Genomic DNA, 17802 nt, shown 5'->3' with positions numbered 1-17802 from the left:
ATTTTCTGTGGTTTGGACAACCACATCTGTAAAATGAAAAGAAAATAGCGGTGGGGGGCGGGGTAGGAGCGGGGGGGACAGAGGGAGAGATGTCTTTCACAACTACAAGAAAAATCCCGCCGGTGTTGGTGGTGAGGCTGCAGCCGGGGCAGGGGGTGAGGCAGTCGTGCGCGGGGCGGTTGGAAGGGCGGGCCGTACGCGCGCCCTCTAACGGTCGCTCGGCGGCCGTTGAGAGGGGCCCGGCCGTTGTGAGGCGATGACCGGTCACTGCCTCGCAGGGTGGGCTCAAGCGAGCTCCGGGGCGGGGAGGCCTGGGTGTCACGGAGTAAGCATAAGGCGGATGAAGTGAAAATAAGAACGCTCTTGTGGGCTGTGGACGTAAGCTCTGGAGTGCGGCAGTGGGAGGCGGAGTAGCAGCACTGGTGTTGTCCAGGGATCTAGAGAGATGCTCCAGTCTCTTCAGGGTATTCTGCACGGTACGGCTGTAATGGATAAAGATTTGGCTCACATATTTCTGCAAGAAAATATTGGTGATTTGCAAACAACATTCAGGTGCAGTCAGATCAACCTAATAGTCACTCCATGTGGGTATGAATTTGGAAACTGAAGAACAACGCTATATATTTAGCCCTTTAGTACTGACAAATTCAGACAACTCTTGGGAGAAATCCTATGGAGAATCCCTTGCATTCAAGAAGAACTGATAGTCATATAAGTGCTTATTGCTATCAAGTCAAATTGTTATCAAAGGGAGTTGCCAAAATCCTGTATTACACAGAATGGTTTCTCAGGTGTTTCTGTGGAAGCTGTTTGCTTTCCCAGATGCTTGCCAACCCGGACTGCTGGGCCTGCGGCAAAACTTTTGCTGTGTGCATGCAGATACATGGCATGTATAAGTGCAATGCTGCAATTAATCTGTACATGGATAATGACTCACTATTGCAATCACAATGAGTTTGTCACAGTTACTTTCTGTGAATGTGAGATTTATCTAGAACTACTCCAGTGTTCAACATTCAAAAATTGTCAGCTCTAACGTCAGGACGAAAGAAAAATGGCAGAGGCTATGCTACAATCAATTATCTGCTGGCATAGCATATGTTAGTGGCGTTATGTGAACATCTTACATTGAAATTGCCTTTCCACCACATGACTTTAAGGCATATTCATGGCAGTGAGAGCAGAATCTGGAAGCTTCAAGCTGTTCCTTACCATCCTTGCTTATTGACTGCAATTGGCATCAGTGCAGAAGATGTAGGATTGTTATCATCTTGCTATCAGGAGATGAAATTTCTCAATTCAGGTAAGAAGTCCCCCATCAGAGAAGGACTGCCCCTTCTCGTTATGGATCAATGTATGTAGTAGTCAGAAGAGGTCTGAGAATCCCACTTGCAAATGAAAAAAGAGATCCATACATGAAAAATATAGCAAGTGACCAGGAAATTAGGTGTGTAAATGATATTATGTCTCTGATTTAACGGATAAAACTCAGATGCAGGATCTGTACTTAAATACTGAAGTAATACTGTAACACATGACCTTCACAGGTAGGATCTCCACATGAAAGATAGTAGAGTAAAGCAGGATGAGGCCAGGCATCCTTAATCCATTAAAAGCTGGTTAGAGCAACACCATTTTAGAGTAATGAGAGAGATAAAGTATAAAAGTGTACTTTTATAAGTATAAAATATTGACTTTTTTTTGATTTTGAGCTTTTTGAGGAAAATAAAAGGGGATTCTGCATCAGCAACTTGTGTTTTACAATGCAATGTAAATTGGCAAAGTGTGAGGCACAAAAAATGTTTCACAATTTGCAGTTGTGATGAGTATCACTGGGCAGAAGGATAAAGCTGCGAGTTTCAAATTGGATAAACCGGTGGTCCTCACCTATAAAAACTTTCTAAGTTGCCATGGAATCAGGGTATTTTACATAGCAACCGTCTACAGCTATATAAATTTGCAGCAATAAGGAAAAAGTCATTTCTCCACTAATTGTTGTGGAGAAAGTCTGGCATTCATTCACTTGGAACAGGAGGGGCTACTTCTGCTTCATTGCAAAGATTAAAGTTGGTGATTAAGGTACCCAAGGTAAAACAATTTTAGGCCCTCTAAGTAGTGATTCCATGGCAACAGCTCTTCTTTCCCTCCCCTCTGCAGTCAATCCAACTACTGCTCTACTCCCTAACTTATGCATGGTGTGAGTGTACTGATCTGTTCCGGCACGATGGATACATCTTTTATAACAGGCATTAGATAAGTGGGAAAATCTTATAATGGACTGGGTTTGACTATGTCATAAATACCCTAACAAGGATGAATAGACATGAGAGCACCTAAGGCAGAGTCAGTGTGACAGACCATAGTGAAGAGCTATAGGCAGATCTTGCCAGTCAGCAGCAGCTAAGGTCAGGAAATACCCTAGCAGGCTTTGAGGTTTCTCTGAAGGGTGAAGGTTTATGAATAGGCACCGTTCTCTGTCTTGCTTTTACAAATCTCTTCTCTCACCTTTACAACATGGTGTCTAACCAGTAAGACGAATTTTAGTAGTAATCATAGTATTAGCACTACTGGGGGGCTGGGGTATGTTATGTCCATGCACCAGGCCTAAAAAGTAGGCCTACAAACATAGGAAAAGTAGTGTCTTGCAATTGAACTATTTTTGTGTCCATTGAATGCTTTCACCAGAATCTTGGTGATGCAGATGAAAAGACCTACTCAGATTGCATAGCAAATTAATAGCAGAGCTAAAAATAGTTTTTTAGAATAGAATAGAATTTTTGAAATTCCACTATAATTCTTCATGCAATCCATCTGTGAGGTTCCTTTTGCACCTGCTTTATTTCTTAGGTACTTTAGACATCAACATATCTAAATTGTGATGATTTTCATTTTATATGAAGAAACAGAAATTTTTTTATTAAATACTTTGAAAAATTTTCTTGGTTTATGTATTTATATGTTGTCAATGTTGCCATAATTTATATGAGAAGTACATTGTCTAAAGTCTTGCTTTAAACTCAGGTTGGAAAGAATATGTGAGTGCTTTAAAGTGATGTTTTTATTGCACTCTAATATATATTTTGAAGCATAAGCCTAGGATTGCAGTGATTACTGCAAAATTAAATCTGTGTTACTACTGACTGTTAAAAGCACAAAAAACAAAATATGAAATGGAAGTTAATGGTACGCATAATGGCTGCAAAGATGTAAAATTACAAAATATTTGATTTTATATTTTTGGACAGTAAAAAAGTATTAATACTTGAATTGTTTTAAGTTTTAATATTGTTAGAGAAAGCTACTCTTACGGCTCTAGAACTTTCAGTCAATAGTAGCATCAAAATATTTTATTCATATTGCAACAAGACTATTTTGCAATTTAGGTGTAGTCACACTACTTGACTTTATTCTTTTAAGCCTTTATATTACAGAATTGTTCTGAACCAACCCATTATATGGTCTACCTCCTTAGCTAAGTAAGAAATTCAAGCCTCCTGAATAATAAAAAAAGGCTTTGTCTTCATTAGCAAGCTCTGTGGCTCATAAGGAGTCAGTCTGTAGGCAGCAGAAATTTGTGCTTGAAACTTAACTAAAGAATTCTCATTTTCTTCTGGTTTTTATTGAAAGAGGAGGATTTTTTTTTTTGTCTCAAAGTAGTTCTACTCAAAGTAGTTCAATGACCATTAGTAGGTGCAGTGCAGTAGATTAGGTACAATCCTATTTCAGTTCTTTAAAACAAGAATCCTGTTTTTGTGTTCCTGGGCTGCTCTGTGACATGAACCAAAGTGTACTAAATGGGAATGATAGGGATTTCCTTCAAAAGTACACCCCTAATGTAAACCGAAAATGGTAATGTGTCCCACGCAGGTAACATGATGCGTCGTCTGTCCCCGTGGCCTCATTAGTGTAGCTATTTAAAAATACCAAGACAGCTCCAAAAGGCAAATCTGACAGAGGACTCACACAGCTCACCTAAATGTGTATTCTTGTGACATTTGCCTAAGTTTTGCTTTAAGGCAAAATTCTATCCCATATTCTATATAATATCGGTTAACACCAGGTCATATTAATGATATTTATTTCCCCCAAAATGCCTATCTAAGAGTATTTCTGGATAGCTTAATATCCCTTGTGGAACAGACTAGATTAAATTTAAATTCCATCCTGGAATTCTTCTATATTTTATTCGTAAACCTGTCCTATTTTCTGGGCTTTCTCTTTCAAAACAATTTGGATAGCTGTCTGCACAGCTGTCTGTCTTGTAAGGGCTGTTTTCTTAGGTTCTGAGCTCTCTCATTGTTTTTTAAGTGTGTAGACTCCATTACTCAGCAGTTTGGATTTGATTAAGTATTTACTCATACTGTGTGTCTACTGTGAGATTTCAGTAGGTTTTTTGTTACTTGTATGTCAGAAAACCACAGTATAATATGGAAAAATGTGATGTTTATGCAGTAATATTTTTCTGAGCCTCAAAAGAGAACATTTTTTGCAGAGTTTTCTATGTATTTCTTATACCTTTCTATACATGCAGAAAAAAAATCTAGGTTTGACCAAGTTCAACTGATTCTGTGATTTATTTTTTTTTTAAATTTAACTTTTTTTAGGAAGAGTAAGCCGAAGACAGATTTTGGTATATAAATGACACTTCCAAAGCCTGTCTGCAGTGCATTCATGGTAATGAATTTGGTAGTGGCTCCCACTTCCTACTTATTAAAGGATTTTTAAAATAAATATTGGGAATATAAATTCCACAGTTTATAATTTTGCAGTGCTAGGAAACATTTCAAATTTTGAGCAAACCAAATTCAACGTCATTTAGTGCAGTATATAAATAGTCACAGAAATTAAGTGAATGGTGGAGTGGCAGGAGGACAGACAGGAAAGGAAAAAAGCAAAGCCAAAAAGCAGTAGATTTACTTATACTTACTACTGCATCATTTGGTTTAGCTCAACAAGAAATGGCTTCTTTTCCTCTGAAATTACTTGGAACATGGTATATGGAACATGGTATATAAGTGTTTAACTATCCTGTAAAGAGTCTGTTTGGGTCAAAGCTTTTATCTGCACTGAAGCTTCAAACTTTATTTCCACTGAAACAGCCCCTTAGTACTCCTTGATAGGATCTCATCCTTCTCCTTATGTAAATCTTGTTTCTTGTCATTCTGCAAGAATAACCACATCATATTTTGTTTACTCCCTATCAACTTCCAGGTAATCCCATTGCATTTCCCTGTATTTTACACATATGGCAGTAACTTCAGTACCTCCTTGCTCAACTAAATTACTGACATTCCCCTTGATTTCAAAATCTACAACAAATAATCCAAAGATTCCAGTAAACCACAAATTGTTGTCATATCACTTTCTCTGCAGTTGCTGCTGTTTGAAACTTCTACTAGGTGACCATCCATGTTTTCTTGACTGTCTTCTGAAATCAAATTGTAATTCCATTCAATTTTAATTAAAAGTACCCAAAAGTGCAAGTGTGATATGGTATTTTGTAATATTTGGCAAAATTGCGATTTGTATTCTTTTTTTTTTTTTTTTTAAATCAAGCAGGTCTTCAGCTAATATTCGTCTTAAACTGGGATCTACAATATACAAGAACTGGTAATGTTCTTTAGTTGTGAACAAACATTTTATAGTTTATGCTAGTTTTTATTCAAATCCCCCTTCTGCTTTAGTGAAGGTTAGCATTTTTCTACTTTCTATAGCACAATAAATTTTGCCCCTTGCATGCCTATCAACACATTATTTGAACGCGTCTGTTCAGAAATCTAGAACAGTGGTGAACAACTATATCTGCTTCCAAAATGAAAAGTATAGATGTAAATCTATGTTATCAATGTAAATAACAAGATGAACTGCTCTCAGAATAGCAAATAATGGGCTGCTGAAATCCTAAACTGAGATTTGGAAGTGTTTGGAAGAAGTAAACACAAATTTAAACTCAAGTTTTTAAAGCAAATCTGAATCTTAATGAATCTTAATTTTTCTGATATTAAGTGTGTTGCAGGATGATCAAGATCAATCAAAGTAATGTGGCTTGAAGTTATCGCCCATCCGTTTAGCCACTGTCTGCATCAGGGCTGGTACTCTGAAGCTTCTCAGCTGTGAACTGTGATGTTAGTCAAACAACCTGCTTCTATTTCAGATAGGTTACAAAATTATGCCTGCTTTTATAGTCTCTTTTTACAGTAATGAACAAAGAAAACCAGATTTCCAAAAGAGTGTTGATAAATTTCTTGATGCATAACAGTGCAGCCTAATTACTAGGTCTTTGATACTTACAGTGGTGTCATCAAAGGTGATATATTGTGTTTTGACCTTTCCAAGCAGAAGCCTGGGCTTCTGTTTCCTCAGCCTATATTCTGTCCATTAATCTAATGCATAAAAGAAAATACCACTTTCTGAAAATATCCTTTTCCTCTTCCTAATCTGGTTGCAGTTGGAGTGAGGGTGGAAAGAAGCAGGTACGCTTGCTCAGTTCTTTGAAGGAAAGGATATCAGTATCTGTCTCCAAGGGGGGTACCTGGGGGAATTAAGCAGAAGTTAATCCTGTTTTCACATGACAAAATCCTGAAGAGGGATAAGGAATTGTCATACAGCATTTGTTAGCTCAAGGTCAACAGCACCTGTATCTTACATCTCCTTGCCCAATCTACCTGCCCATGCCTTGGCAGGAGGCACTCACTGGCAGTGGAGGGAACCTCTATGGCCATCACAGAGGTCTATGCATCCTGACACCTAAAATTTGAATTCTTGTATTTAGCCGTGTAGTTTGTTCTATACAGCATATACAAATATTTTATTAATAAGCAATAACAGAATGCTAGATCTCACTTGCAACCTCCTGCCTCAAGGAGCATTCACTGATTCCTTTGCTACTGAGCTAACCTGAGAAAACTTAAAGCTACTCTTAACTAAGGACATAGATTTTATTCTTCTCAATGTCCAGGACCCCAATTCAGTCTGAAATCAATGGACACTGTGGATACAGAGTGTAAAAGAACAATGTGGTAGTTATTCTGATAATTAAATTCTAGTTTGGAAACTATAGTGGGAGAAGAGCTATATTTTACCATTGAAAAGGACCGTGGCTAAAAAGGGTTGCTCTTAATTATATTACAAATTAAAGAGTATATTTTCAGTTTAGAATCCCACATTTCAAGATATACTTTCCCTACTAATAAAAGAGGAAACAAATACCAAAAATCTTGTTAAAGGAGTGATCTCTGGTCAAAGAAGTAACGTGTTTTAACAATACCTAAGTACTAACTATGTGTTTATTTTATTGAAAACTGTAGGAATAACACATTTAGTCACAGTGACACTACTGTGTTATCCAGTGATAACATGGTAAATACCCCATGGCAATTCTTGGTAGTTTCTTCCTAATTTAGTAATACAATTTTATAATTTCCTACTATAGCTCTACGGAGACATAATTTTTGAAAAAGGGAAGGTGTTTTTCTAAGCAACTGACTGAACAATAAGTAAAGAATTGCTTGGCTTCACTCTGAAGCATTCTGGCAACTTCTGGCTGTGTATGTTTTCTGAAATTTACTTTAAACTGTATTTTATTCATGGGTCTCTTTGCCTATAAAAAAATAGGCTTTTTTATATTCACAGGGATTTACTTGTCTATTTTTGAAGGGAAAACAAAAGAGGAAAAGTAAAATATGAATTCTGTTTATGGAATTCAAGCACACCCAAGTGTGGTATTAACAGAAGACAGGTTACATTCGCTGGCTTTGCACTTCTAAGCTCTTTGGGAGCAGAAAGCTTAGTGTTACGGAGAGTACCTAAACTCCCCAGTGTTTAAATTGTATGCCTGCTGAGAACTACAGACAGGGTGGCAGCTTCCCCTAACCAGCTGGCTCAGCAGGGATTATACATTTAGGGTCTATCTTCAGCACAGCAAGTCTTATTATAAGTTCTATTGAAATAGCCAGCCTAGTATAAAAGTTCTGTTTATGAAATCCTTTGGTTCAAAAAAAAAAAAAAAGTGTTTGGGCCTTCTCCAAACTCTTCATAAAGCTGAGTTTGCACTGTATCCTGTATCCCAGTAAAGCCAAAGTAAAATTGTCATTTGAGGAGACCTGGATTAGTCCCTGTATATTAATGACTTTTGGTTTGCTTAAAACTCTAACTGCACTTATTTTCCTGAGCAATTGTAAAGACTGCTGCTTCACCTTGCACTTTCTCTTTTTGAGAAGTTAGCCTAAGAGGCTAGCTTGAAGCACTGTCTGAAATCAAGGGCCAAGGGAGCTCACTTTAAGAAAAAAAAAAGTTTCTCTTACCTTCAAGAAGATGATGCCTTGCTTATCAAAACTGGCTTTGGGCATGTAGTTCAAAGTTGCTGTGTCTGAAGCAAATGGAAAATAGTAAGTGAGAAGAGTTCTTCAGTGTTTTAAGTCACCATGGAGTAAGATGTCTATTTAAAATAATTCGTGGAAGCTCACAAGCTATCTATGATAGATTTCTTTGTTTCTTTTCTTGGTCAGGCAGGCAGAAAGTGCTTTCCATAGCTAATATGGAAATGCCTAAGGCTTGCTCTTAACTTGATACAGTTTCCCTTTCCTTACAGTTTGGTGTGTGCCAGACAGATCAACTCTGCCAGCTCAAGCAGGAATTAAAAAAAAAAAAAAAAGAAAAAAAAAAAAAGAAAAGGAAAAAAAAAAGGCAGCATTCTTTGAGCTGCTTTTCAGCACTAAGCACTACGCAAAAGTAATGGCCTTGTTTGCAGAGGTCTCCAGTCGTTAAACTTAGATGTCTATGACAGAAATGAGTTCAGAATACATTTAAAAAGTGATGGTAATAACCAGGTGGCTATAAAATCAAAAGGTGCTGAAACAGAACAAAAAGCTGAGTTAAGAGGAATATAGATATGTATCTTGTTGCCTTTCTTGAAGACAGAAGTAGCTACCTTCAGTTGTCTTCTTGACAACTTCTTCACAACATTCATTTTTCAGTACAGTTGTTACCATGATATACTAACAGGAAAACAGGTGGCTTGAACATATGTAAATCACTTCTAACTTAAAAAGGATTGTTACACAAGCCTAAACATCCTTTGTGTTGTTCTATTCATGAATTGTGGGGCTGGAAATAGAAGCACAAACAACAAGTAAAGAAAAGTTGAACGCTCCAATAGCAGTTGTGGCTGATGAGACGTTAAATTTGCTTTATGATGACATTTTGCATCGAGCATCAAGGTCCTCCCTACAGTATCTGCAGCAGTCAGGAAAGTACTGTGCTAGTTTGATGGACTGGATTGAATTAATATAAATAGTCTGTATATCTGATCTGAGAGAAATGCGTGAAGTCACAATTATATCGCAGTCAAGAGGCCCAGCCCCTAAAATCCCATGATTCTTCACTGCATTCTCTACCCTTGTTTTTTTCTGTCCTTTCCTTAACAAATGTATGTCTACTTCTCAGTCAAGCTGTGAGCTTCCAAGTGAAGGAAGGAGGCAAAGAAGGTTTCTTTTCCATCTTTTCTGAAGGGGAAAAGAAGGAAGAGACTTGGTGTAGAATGATAGAGTCTGAGGAGAGAATTGTGGGCTTTCATTAATTGAAGCAGTCTTGAAGTGTCTCACAGCTTGTCCTTGTATCTTTCTCCCTTCTTTACACAGGAAAAAGAGTATATAACATGCTGGAAAAATCAGGGCAGTTGTATTTCACACTAGATTAGTGTATTATAAATTATGAAGTACTTTAGAAGAAACTATCTTTAAAGCAGCTTTTATTTTTTTAACTTAAAGATATTATAACAAAAGCAATATACTGGCTGCAGATTCAATAAACTCTAAGGAAGGAAGTATTTTCTGTTGAAGAGATTCTTATCTGACAAGTGGTTCAACAAAGCAGAAAATGAATAGAATCTACTGCTAATCACGTAAACAGTTTGTGAAATGCTCATCTTAATTTTATTAAGACTGGAGATGCTCGTCCATATCTTTTTTTCTGTATCACTTTGTCTTCTGAAATCCTCCCAGAAAAAAGGAAAACAGCCTTGCCACCCTAAAAATAAATGGCAGAGCAATCTTCTAGCCACCTGTTTCAAAGCTTTACTTAAATGAGTTTAAATGAGTTTTTGGAAACTCTTGTTAAGATATTAGACTCATATTGATGAATAAAATATTATAATATGTGGATGAAGAGCTGAGAATGTCTGCAGTTTCCCCCAGAATGTCTTTTTTCACTGGACACTGCATAGTTCCCTAAGATGAAACACCTCATGAATCCTATTGGTTTGAGTAGATCATTTTAAGTCTGCTGTAGACCTTTTGAATGAACCGGAGTCCAAAATAGTCAATATAGAAAATGTGCTATATATGCTTACTTCTTTGAAGATCCACGCTCATATCGCTAATATGCTTGATCTTTTTTAGGTGTTATTAATTCATATACCTCACACTTAAAAAAAAAAAAAAAAAAGAAAGAAACTTATTTTCTGTAACTGAAATTACCAAATAACTATATTCCTGTTTTGAGTGAGCACTAAATACAAGTACAGATATTTAGAAGTCACTTGGCAGGACGATAATAAAGTAAGCCAGTTTTTAAATTTTATTTACTTTTAGCACAATTCACCAGAAATACAGTTTTATTTTCAGATTCCATCAATCATTTATTTGTGAATAACTAATGAATTAATTGAATAATTATGTTGGAAAACTTGGCATATTGGAACAGTTGAGACATTTCAGAAGTAAAATTGCTGGTTTTAAAGAGCTTTGTTTTCTAAAGGGTATTGTATATGTAAGTGTGATAAGGATAATAAATCGGTAAATAAATGAAATTTCATATGTCAGAAAATATTTTTGAAGCATATACACAGAAATTTACACTGTATTTCTAATTTTACACTTTGTTTCTAATTATACCTTATGGTGAAGCTAAAATGATGATTCTTCTATTTTTCATCACTAGACCTAGTGCTCCTGTGTTTATTATTCCCATCTGTATAATACAGTCCTTAAACAGTCGTGCTTCTGACTGCTGTGTAGTAAAAAGACAAATTTAAATTTACGTTCTCAAATAGTTTAAATGAAACAACACCAAAAATTGATTTGAACTAGATTATTATTATTTGAATTAATATGTAGAAAAGTCCAGAAACAACAGAACTACAAACAGAACAGTGAAATTTGACACTGCTTCTGGACTTTGTGTTTATACATGATAATTTCACAAAATGGTTCATGTACTAAGCCTAATAATTGTTTCTATTGGACTCTATAGTCCATATATACGTTTAGAAAGAACTGACAATAACTGTCAATTGAAAACAAACATTCATTTTTGAATGTAGAAAGACTTATGCTTGCTTGGTGTAAAGTATCCCTATTACTTGTTCATCTTTATGGTGCTTACTCTAGGGCCAAATATATCTTGCTAACACAGATAAAGCTAAGTGTAATCTATACTGTTTAGATGTAATAGATAGTACACCATGTAACTAAAACTTTAAGAGCTGTCTGCCTGTAAGAAGAGAAACAGGGAGAAAAATGTGACAGACCATAATCCAGTAGATAGATTTTTTCTAGTTGCTCGTCTCCTTTCTTTCCTATACTCTCTCCTATTTTTTCCTCAGTATGCCTCTATTTGTCCCAGAATAAATACTTGAAATGCTGGTTAACTACACGAATAAAGGAAAGTTTAATCTAACTAAATTGCAAGTGATTTACAAAAATGCATTTTCCCATCTTCTTCACAGAGGAAGAGAATTGCTGCTTTAACATTTAAGCGTGTGACATTTAGGAGTACATTAAAAACAGCTACAATCCTATATTTCAGCTAGGGAAGTGGGAATAGTTAACATGAGCATACACTGATATAATTTAACTCTCTCAGGGCACTTAAAGATACAGTTATCTTTTTTTAGCTTTGCTTTTAGCAATAGGAAAAAAATAGAAATAATTGATAAAGTGATTAAAATTTTTGTTTTGCAAAGTCTGGGTGGCAAACAACAATTTAGTCATGGAGCCACACATGATGAATGTTCTGTGTTATCCAGTTTACACACTTGCGAAAGGAAGGATTCATTATAAAAATAGCTGGCTGTCCTTTATTGGAGATATATATGAATGTATATAAAGAAAATGAAAGAATTAAGGATGCTGTCTTTATTTTGTCATTTTCTGACTTTAATCATTTTAAATCATTTTCTTTGTAGTCATTGCTCTTTTAATGACTTTATTTTATATAAATGCTATATATCTTACCCAGTTTGGTTAATTTATTAGAAGATAACTCTTTTTCTAATTAAGCCCTATACCAGAAATCTCTGTTCTAGACATGCTATTCCAATTCATTTCTTAATGAGGAGGGTTTGCAATTTGGACTAGAATATTTTTTTTTTTTAAAAAAAAAAAGCATAGTTTTACTGATCTGCTCAACATCACAGCAATAAAAAAGATTACAGCACAGGAGTTCATGGTTCCCACTGATGTATTCAAGCGTACTAAAATATAGAACTTCATTCCTTCCCTGCATAAAATGTTCCTGTAATTCAGTTCTTTGCAATGATTTTGTATATACAAAGACAGGTAATTTACCCTTCTTTTACCTGAAACAAAGTTGTTAATGTCAAAAAATTGTCAGCCAAACTATGCATTTCTGGAATGAGATCTTCCTATTTCAAAGAAAGACTCATGCATCGAAGAGTTCATTTCCATTACCTGTGGTGTCTGTCAGTAAAATAACATTTCCTGTTTGCAGCTACAGTTATTAATCCTCATGAATGTGATCCCATGCAAATCGTAGCTTTACATTGTGATTTGAGAGAGAAACATTTTTTGCCTGATAGCCGTATGTCTGGTTTAGTGACATAGCATTTCAGTTTAACAGTTCAGCAGCGCATAGATCAGCAAAGTCATTGTCTGAAGTAGAAAAAAAAAAGATTTCACTTAGTATAACAGATTATGAACTACATTCATTTTAATTTCTTTTAATACTATTTTAATTTGTCTTTAACATTAATGTTCTGTGGCTTGTTTTGATGAACACTTTGAGGCATCCGAGGATTACTTCCTTGTTACTATATTACAGTGACAAAATATGGATGTGTGTATAGCAAGTGAATATACGTATGTAACAAGAGGGGAGAAAGGCAGTGTCTCAGTAAGATCCATATTATCGAAGCTGGTTGCAACAAGCTAGAACTGGTTTGTTTTGACAGTACTTAATTTAGGCTTTCTGAAAGATTGTAATTCTGTTTATTTCCAGCTATTCATGAATTTAATCAGTATTGTCCTTTTTACCGACTCCTTTCTAGAATACTTTCTGTCAGAAGAAAATTCTGGAAATTAGAGACTTAGATAATTTGTGAATTGTAGTATATTCAGTGTCATTTGCTACTTTTGCAATGAGTAACTCTCTCTACATAAAATTTGTAGAAACTATTTATTTAGAGGTTATGCTAAAATAATATAATCTAGGCCTATTCTGTGTGTTATTTAACATACGGATATCAAAATTTAATCTTCTGTAGAGTGAGGAAAATTAAAGCAATGAGTTTTTGCTAATTTAGCATAAGTTATAAATGGCTTTAAATTCTTTTGAAGAAAGTTGATCTGTAAATGAAAAAAATGATTTTTCATCTCTTTACAGTTTGAAATGTATATGTTTAGGATAATGTTAAATCTTCATGGTAACATATGTAAACATAAGTAAATAAAAAAAATATATAAACACAAGACCAGTAGTTGACATAACTGAGAAGTATCTGCATATCACTAAGAAAAAAACATTAGCTTGAAAAGTGCATGATCTACCTTATCCAAACAGGTATTAAGTAAATGCAAGGTTACACAAATATTTGCATACCCTGTTTAAAAGTACAGTGTGTGTGAGGAATAGCAACAGGATTGATTCTGGGACTGAGAACATAGTGAGATGTTATTTTAATGCAAGTTCCCACCTATTCAGGGAATTCTTGTTGCTGCTGTGCTGTCACCGAGTCTTTTATCATATTGCAGAGGAGTGAAGAAATAGAACAACACATTCTTTGAAGAGACAAAATCATAATTATTTTCTATTTTTTGTAAATCATGAAAGTTTTTCTTTAACTATATAAAAGCCAATATGTTTTATAGCAGTTGGTTTTCTGGCATTAGTTCCCTTACTGCTAAACTTTACTGCTTAAGCAACAAATGTGCCGAGTACTCTAAACGGAAGTCTCTAATCTGATAAAATTCAATAATCTTTGCAATCAGATCTGTTCTTAGTGAAAGGTAGCATCTACTTGGCTTTTGTTTTATAATTCCATTCTTATTAACTACTCAGTTAATTCCCCTTACCAGGAATTAATTGAACATCTACAGGTTTCATTACTAGAACTCTAGAGCTCAGTTGTATCTTGAACAAAGATTGTGGAATTAACGAAAAAAAAATGCTCCTCCTTTGGAAGGAGATGTTTGATCCTCAGATTAATATGGCATTGCTGAATAAATGCTTAAAAAAAAAAAAAAAAGAGGAACAGTCAAAGGGCCTTATTACATTTTCTTTATCATTTTTTAACTCTTTAAGATTTCTGTTTTCCAACTTGAAACTTCAGCTTAAAGAAGAAATATATATGTTAACCTATAACTGATGCATTTAGTCACTTCATTTTTATTATTATAATATTTTTCAGCATACTGTTCTTGTGTAATGCTCTTGTGTATCTCAGGATCACAGGCCTTAAGAATCTTTCCCCAATCTTACACAAGTCACAAACTGAAGTTTTATGTTAAGTTGTATGCATGAGATTTTTTTCAAAGGGTGTTTGAAGTTATCAATGAGATGGAGCTAGGCTGTACACAAGTGCATGGTGGAAGGATGAAAGACAGTCTGCAGGAATTTAAAGTCAGTCTGAACCTCACACTTAAGGAGAAAATTTAACTGTGTGGACAGTGAGAATGCTGGAACAGGTTGTCCAGAGAGGTTGTGCAGCCTCCATCCTTGAGGACTTGCAAGGCTGGACTGGATAAAACCCCGAGAAGTGTGGTCTTATGTCATAGCTGACCCCGCTTTGAGCTGGAGGTTGAACTAGCTGACTTAACAAGTTCTCTTCTAGCCTGAATTATTCTATAAATTTAGTGAGAGATCTCAAAAATTCTTTAGTGAGAGATCTCAAAAATTCCTTTCAAGTGATTTGAGATTTGGTGCAAAATATTTAATGCAGGCCTTACCACAAAGGTAAGCTAACCACAGGTTCTTTGGATTGCCAGCGGTAGTTACTGTCTGCAAAAGCAAGCTAGCATGCATGAAATACATAGGTGCGCAGCCCAGAAATTAACGCGTTAAAAGGCACAAAGACTCTATAGAGATTTATAAGTTTCTGCGGAGACACACAGTATAACCAAGTGTTCAAATCTCACCCAAAGGTGTCCCAATGGGGCGAGGTGGGGGGGGGGGGAAGAGAGGCTCAGCCTGTCGACTGATGCCAGGAGTCAGGAGGTCCTCAGGATGGTGTATTCCCTCGGGATGGTATCTCCCCGATGATGGTATCTTCCTTAATGATAGTATCTTCCCCCGACATCCCCTCTCTCTTAGGCCAATTTATATTATTTTTTATCTTTCAGGTTGAGCTTGAGTGACTCTAGTCAAGCATATCTTAGTTATGATTGCTGAAAAGTTTTCCCGTCTCCATTTAAAGGAATAGGCTCCGAGAAATTCAGAGCGCGTGCTCAGTGAGGGGTGGTCGCACTTTGGAGGTGGGTAGCTTTTGGGATGGAGGTGCGTTTTGGTATTATAATGATATTATAATGAGCAAAAGTTCACTAGAGTACAGCATTTGTCAAAACATGACAGGTCGTTGGCTCAGGGTAGCAAAAAGTGCGGCTTATCGGTCTCGGTGTGCACAAGAACAATCAAGTCCCCCTCTTGTCACAGAGCCTAGCTGTGGTATCTCCACTCCACTCTATGCTCCGTACTGTTCCTTAGAGTCAGCACACCAGGTTTCCCCAGTGCGATAGCATGTAAGGTTGGAAGCCTAGGGAATGCTCAGGTAATGGAGCTACGCACTACCCTGAAAGCCTCTTCAATGCTGTACATTTTCTTTAAAATGTGAATATTAGTTTTATTTTCCTAGTTACTTTAGGCAATTGCACCACAATGAATATGGATTTTTTTAATGGAAAGAAATGTCATTCTTAAAAAATGTGTCTGACTATCTCTGAAGTAAGTTAAAACTGAGTGACTCTTTTGGTGATGAACTAAATTTTAATTTTTGGATAGAAAAATGGATTATAAAGATGACTGAGGGGAAAAAACTAATTAAGGAGTGAATTCCAATTTGGCACAAGAAAAACAACAGATCCAGGGTTCTGTGCCAGTGGGCAAAGCCTTGATGCCGATGACAACATTGCAAGATTCATTAAGCCTGCTTGTTATTGTTTATCTTCTGGTTGATCATCATCATTTGTAACCATCCAATTCCTTGCAAATCCAATACTGGAGAATGGTGACTCCCAACCTACTTACAGCTACAAAGTTGGCTGATGTGTAAAGCTTTGAGTGTCAAAATATGTAAAAATTTCCAGTTCAGTCTTTGTAGGGATTTGTAAGGTTTCTGTATTTCCTATTTGCTTGCCCTCAGGAATCTCTTTATAGTCACCACTATTTTTTTATAGTTACTTGCTGTTGTGTTAAGGGGTGTAGCTGATTAACCGTTACGGGTCCGGTCAGATTCAGGTTATTGAACTATCACAGTCACAGATTCACCAGTAACAGAGTAACCTATATGGGTCTGGTTGGATTCAGGGTACTGAACTATCATGGTCATGGATTCACCAACAACGTAACACGCCCTCACTCTAGTCGTGTTCAGTGAGAACTATCAGGGCTAGGAACAATGCAGTTAAGTGCAATTTATTACAGCAACAGGTACATAGGTTCTTTGGATTGCTGACAATAATTTACTCTGCAAAAGCAAGCTAGCATGCATGAAATATACAGGTGCACAGCCCAGAAATTAACACGTTAAAAGGCACAAAGACTCTATAGAAATTTATAAGTTTCTGCGGAGACACACAGTATAACCAAGTGTTCAAATCTCACCCAAAAGCGTCCCAGTGGTGGGGAGGAAGAGAAGCTCAGCCTGTTGACTGATCCCAGAAGTCAGGATGGTATCTTCCCTAACATCCCTTCTATCTTAAGCCAATTTATATTATTTTCTATCTTTTAGGTGGAAATTGAGTGACTCTAGTCAAGCATATCTTAGTTATGATATGTGAAAAGTTTTCTCACCTTCGTTTAAAGGTATAGGCTCTGAGAAATTCATAGCATGTGCTCATTGAGGGGTGGTCGCAGCTTGGAGGTGGGTAGCTTTTGGGATGGAGGTGTGTTTTGGTGTTATAATGATATTATAATGAGCAAAAGTTCACTAGAGTACAGCATTTTGTCGAAAACATTACAGATCATTGTCTCAGGGTAGCAAATGTGCCATTTACTGGTCTCGGTGTGCACAAGAACAATCAAGTCCCCCTCTTGACACAGAGCCTAGCTGTGGTGTCTCCACTCTGCTCTACACTCCATACTGTTCCTTAGAGTCAGCACACCAGGTTCCCCTAGTACAGTAACATCTAAGGTTGGATACCTGGGGAATGCTCAGGTAATGCAGCTATGCCCTACCCTGGAAACCTCTTCAATGCTGTACATTTTTGTTTAAAATGTGAATATTAGTTTAATTTTCCTAGTTACCTTAGGCAATTACTCCACACTTACAATGAAACTTTAAGTCATAAGGTGGAAGTGTGCTGTGGAACCAGTCAAAGGATATTGCTTTCATCTACCTGATCATCTACCTGA

General features: G+C 36.4%; 1 protein-coding gene and 1 long non-coding RNA gene across 20 annotated transcripts in view; one reads left to right on the top strand and one right to left on the bottom strand.

The window, feature by feature from the left end:
• LOC308196095 (uncharacterized protein) overlaps positions 1-17802 on the top strand; it is a 434993-nt gene that overhangs the window by 52998 nt on the left and 364193 nt on the right. The gene's annotated exons all lie outside the window — the stretch shown is intronic.
• LOC308196101 overlaps positions 1407-17802 on the bottom strand; it is a 30960-nt gene continuing 14564 nt past the window's right edge. For 2 of the 5 annotated variants that reach the window (XR_013952085.1, XR_013952089.1), the window contains one exon: positions 1407-12890. This is a non-coding gene — a long non-coding RNA (uncharacterized lncRNA). The remainder of the gene's footprint in view (positions 12891-17802) is intronic. The other 3 variants (XR_013952088.1, XR_013952086.1, XR_013952087.1) reach the window with 3 other exon arrangements.

The sequence above is a fragment of the Anser brachyrhynchus genome (genome assembly GCF_964034855.1).
Source record: "Anser brachyrhynchus genome assembly, chromosome: 5".
NCBI lineage: Eukaryota > Metazoa > Chordata > Aves > Anseriformes > Anatidae > Anser > Anser brachyrhynchus.
This window is presented reverse-complemented; position numbering and strand designations above follow the sequence as displayed.